The sequence below is a fragment of the Cebus imitator genome, unplaced genomic scaffold (assembly GCF_001604975.1).
Source record: "Cebus imitator isolate Cc_AM_T3 unplaced genomic scaffold, Cebus_imitator-1.0 Scaffold532, whole genome shotgun sequence".
NCBI classification, from domain to species: Eukaryota; Metazoa; Chordata; class Mammalia; order Primates; family Cebidae; genus Cebus; species Cebus imitator.
In genome coordinates this window covers 1,284,689-1,289,785 of record NW_016107847.1, presented here as the reverse complement: position 1 = coordinate 1,289,785, position 5,097 = coordinate 1,284,689, and positions in this window count along the sequence as shown.

Genomic DNA, 5,097 nt, shown 5'->3' with positions numbered 1-5,097 from the left:
CCCCACATTCAATTGAAAACACTAAGCTGCTTGTGCAGGGGAAGGCCACAGGAGCCTCGGGAAGCTGATATACAATGTGCCTAGAGGATCAATTCAGATGATAGCGCTAGGATAAATGTGCTAGCCCAAAGAATCTTACCTTGAAGCTATATCTTCATGCCAGATTGGTCTTGAGCAGGCCAAAGTGACTCTACACCACCAATCTTCTCTCTAGGAACAGCCGTCAAAATCAGTGACACTGTGCCTTCATCTTATCTGTCTTTTTTCTTGCTGATGCTACTCCCCAAGCTTGAACTATTTAAATACTCGGTAAGGTCTTTTCCTCTTTTTGGTTCCTTTTTCTGTGGAATTTACTGCTATAGGGGTAGAGGTAGAGTGATAAGTACTTCTTCAAATAATTTCTCCATTTTGAGATGCATTAAAAAAATTTGTAAGTGGCCAGGTGCAGTGGCTCACACCTGTAGTCCCAGTGCTTTGGGAGGCTGAAGCAGGAGGATAAATTGAGGCCAGGAGTTAGAGACCAAAATAAAAAAAAAATGGCCAGGCTTGGTGGTGTACACCTGTAGCACTAGCTATGTGGGAGGAGAGGCTGAGGTCAGAGAATCACTTGACCCCAGAAGTTCGAGGCTGCAGTGTGCTATGATCACAGTGGTGAATAGTCACCACATTCCAGCCTGGGCAACAGAGCGAGACCCTGCCTCTAAAGGGAGAGAGAGAAAGACACACACACACACACACAGAATCGCATAAGCAAAGTCATTTCATTTTGAAGGTTAATAAGCTTGTTTCAGTTGTTAAACACTGATTTAAAAAATTCTCTTTATTGGATCATCCTGCCAGGCAACCACTCTGCCTCAACTCTAGGATATATATTGCATATGGATGGATGGTGTTGGGCACATAAGGAGGTGGTAAATATCAGGCAGGGACCAGAATAGTATCTGGAAATGAGCTATCTAATCTTACTGGAGAGAAAATACTTAGAAGGAAAAACTTAAACACTGAGTTTCGCATTAAAGTGGAATTTATGAGGACAGGCCAGAGATTTGGATTATTCAGTTTGGAATGATGAAGACTGACAGGCAGAATAATCTGCATTTGTATGATGGTTGTAGAATGGTTGGACAAAACCAGACTTTGTTACTACATCCTAGAAGAGGATCTCATTATAAGAAATCTTCCAACAAAGGTAATGCATTTATGAACAATTACTGACTGAGTTCTACATTTCCTATATTCCTCTCTCTAGTTCATCTGTGAAATTTTTTTAGATTCTCCTCTGTGCTGACTTCAGTGTCCTGATTTTTTTCCTGCTTGCTTTCCTCTTCATCTCTTCATTACCAATGGAGAAAATACATCAGAACCACTGTGTAGCTTCGGTGGTGACAAGTTTAGGAATCAAAACCATTACCCAGTCTTTGTTAGACTTAGAATTTTAAAGCTTTCACTGCTAGATTGCAGTCTTACTAAAAATAGGCTTAAATTTCAGTTCTTAATTCATTTGTGGCTTGTTACCTTCAACCTAAGAACTGATCTTTGCAGGTTAAGGATGAGTTTTCAAACGTGCTACTGCATTTTAAAAGGGATTTTAAAAGGAATTTTGACAGGCTTTCATACTCTTGGGGTTAATTTACAGATTTGGAAGCAATCTGAGATATTACTTGGTCCAAACCCACTAATTCTGAAGATTAGCAAACTGAGACTTAGAGAGGTTAAATGGATTACAAAAGGTTTTTACCAAGAAAAACTAAGGGCTCCTTCTTATGCTATCTTATCAATTAAAAAAAGGAATTTGAGCCAGGTTTTTCCTCTTCACCCCTCACTCTATGCTTCTCAATTCTATGATTTCTAAAATTCATAAATAAATAGTGCTTAACTTTTCTCCTCAAATATATACTAGGATTAGTACCACCATTAGATAGCCTAAAATTTGATTATTGTGTGACTCTTTTCAGAAATACTCTTAATAGTGAGTGTTTTCCTCCCATAGGTAATTAAACCAATGATATAAACAATGTTAGGAAATATACAGAGTGTATCTAAGGAAGTAATTCTCTTCTGTGGCTTTCGTAATGTGGCTTCTTTCAGTTTACTTCTCATATTTCAAATCAAGTCATGTGATTTCAAAAAAGAACTTATGGAAATGGAAACAGTTTTATGTTGTTTTGATATAACCACAGTTTGAAATACATAGAAATGCAGAAGCAGATGGTATTGCTGAATCAAATGTGTGAAAGGCTAGATGGTATTGCTGAATCAAATGTGTGAAACTCACAGATGCATATAATTTTTATAGTTGGATGAGACCAAGGAGTTAATTTCATCTAACTCCCATTTGTAAGTATGTCAGATGACTGCATTTGTATAGGTTACTTTTTTATGAATATAATTTGTCTGCTTATAAATATTGTACCTGTGTGACTGTCCTTAGTGTACCTGAGTGTTTATGCTTGCAAAAATATGTATGTTAATATTCTGGAAAATTTTGCCTGACAAGAAACCCAAGGGGAACTCAGGGGATTGGAGGAACACACTTTATTAGGCTGGCAGGCCCAGAAGGGTTCATATCCAAAAATCTGGACCCCAGCTAAGAAAAGTACACAATTTTTATAGGTACAGGGGCAGGGGAAGTAACTCAGAACTTTAGACAGCACAGCAGGTTTTAGACAATGCGGAAGTTTTCCTTAAGGCTTTTCCGTTAGTAAGCAGTAAGCTGAGGTACAGAACCAGAAAGAGGCAGTTACTAACAAAAACAGAGGCAGTTTTAGAATACGGACAGTTGCTGAGTACGTGCTGACAAAATCCTGGGCAAAATTTTCCACTTCATTATTATTGCCTATTTTATTGTGTAAAGTGGCCTATAAAGTGTTCTATCATTTTTGTTTGTTTTGTTTGTTTGTTTTGTTGTTATTGTTTTTAAGAGACGACGTATCTCTCTGTCATCCAGGATGGAGTGTGGTGGAGTGCAGTCTTGCTCCTGTTCACTGCAGTCTTGACCTCCCAGGCTCAAGCGATCTTGTCACTTCAGCCTCCCCAGTCACTGGGACTACAGGTGCATGCCACTGCACTGGGCTATTTTTTTATTTTTTATAAAGACGAGGTCTCACTATTTTGCCCAGGCTCACTAGTGAACTCCTGGGCTCAAGTGATTTCCCCCACTTTGGCCTCCCAAAGTGATGGGAGTACCGGCCTGAACCACTGTACCTCACTAATATGTTTCACAAATAAATCTTTTAAAAGTGTACATAGCTTTAAAGAACTTAAAAAAAATTTTTAGAACTATTTTTTTAGAATTTTGGTCTTTTGGGATTTCAACATTTGGGATCATGGCCCAAACCCCTATAGGTAAGGATTTAGCATAGTACCTGGCACATGGTATGTATTAAGTAAATGATAGCTAATGCCAGGCAAGGTGTCAGAGCCTCACCATGAAAAGTGATTGGCTTGTAAAACGAGGGTGATAAAAAAAATTTACCAACAACAGTATAGGTTTGAAAAGGAAATCTGTGTTAGATGGAAAGAACACTGTAGCAGAGTGCAGCAGGGACTTCAACAAGAGAGAACTGAGGGTGCTACAGGGGATTTTCCTTAGGCGTTTTTATGGACCTTCAAGCAGAAGCTTAAGGGTAATTTGAATGATATGAGTCACATAGGTCATGATACATAATTACATTTGCAGATATTTTGGTGCCTTAATGTCAATAAGAATTGCACAATGAGTTTTGACATGCATGCAGTCTGAAGGTGTACAGAAATTCTAGTTACTTATACGTTTTTGGGAAAGAAGCCTGGTACCAGATGCCAGCTTTAGACAGTAAGGACATGTAATTCCTTCTGAATTCCTCAGAAAAGGAGTTTTGCCTCCAGATGGTCTGCTTGCTAACCACCAGGTGATCTTTGCTCTCCTCAGCTAATATTAGCATTATGTAAGTTATGGTAGAGAACACCAGGGAGTCCAGCAGGCTAGAGTAAATCTCTGAGCAATACAATTCAAGAAACATTTATTGAGTATCTATTGTATGTAAGACAATATTTGAGACTGGGGAAAAGAAAATAAGTAATTCAAAATAATTGCCCTTAATGTCTGTAGTTATTAAAGATGATACCTGAACTCAATAGCTTAGGGATGTTGGGGAGAGCGTATTCTGGGTCTTGGAAACAGAGTGCTTAAAGGCAAAGCTGAAGAGAGCAATGCCTTATTTGTCTGGCCTAGTTCTGTACTTTTCAAGGTCACTTCTTACCACCTTCCATATTCCAGCATAGTGACAGTCACAATGCAGGTATCACTCCAGTGCATTCTAGACTGTTGAAGTCACACTCACCTGGAAATTGTTAAAAACAATACAAGGCATACCTGAGATTTCATTCATTAATGCGATACTTACCAAGTATTTATTGTATTTGCAGTGCTATTCTTGCCACTGGGGATAGACAGTCAATGATAAGAGCTGTGTTCTTATGGAGGTTACATTCTAGTGGGGAGAACTGAGCATGAAACCAGTAAATAAACACATAAAGAAGAGAAACATCAGCTAGCACTACAGTGCTATGCAGAATATTAAAACACAGAAATGTGAGATCATCATGGTGGATGGGAGGCAGAACTAGATTGCAGCTCCAACTCAGATGGACAGAGCAGCGTGTGGAGGTTCGCATCATAGATTTTAACTCCAGAATGACTGGAAGAACAAAGCAGGAATTCCAAGAGGACCCACAGACCCTCTGAAGGAAGCAGTCTGCTCTGCTCCTGCAGGACCTGGGAGACACCCCAAATACTGTGAGTGCCCAAACTGCGGAAGCGGAAGTGGAAAAGGGAGACCCTCCACTCTTTTTTTTTCTTCTTCTTCTTCTTTTTTTTCTTATTGCATTTTAGGTTTTGGGGTACATGTGAAGAACATGCAAGATTGTTGCATAGCTACACACATGGCAGTGTGATTTGCTGCCTTCCTCCCCTTCACCTATATCTGGCATTTCTCCCCATGCTCTCTCCCCACCTCCCCATCTCCCTGTCCCTCCCCCATTTCCCCCCAACAGACCCCAGTGTGTAGTGCTCCCCTCCCTGTGTCCATGTGTTCTCATTGTTCAACACCCGCCTAT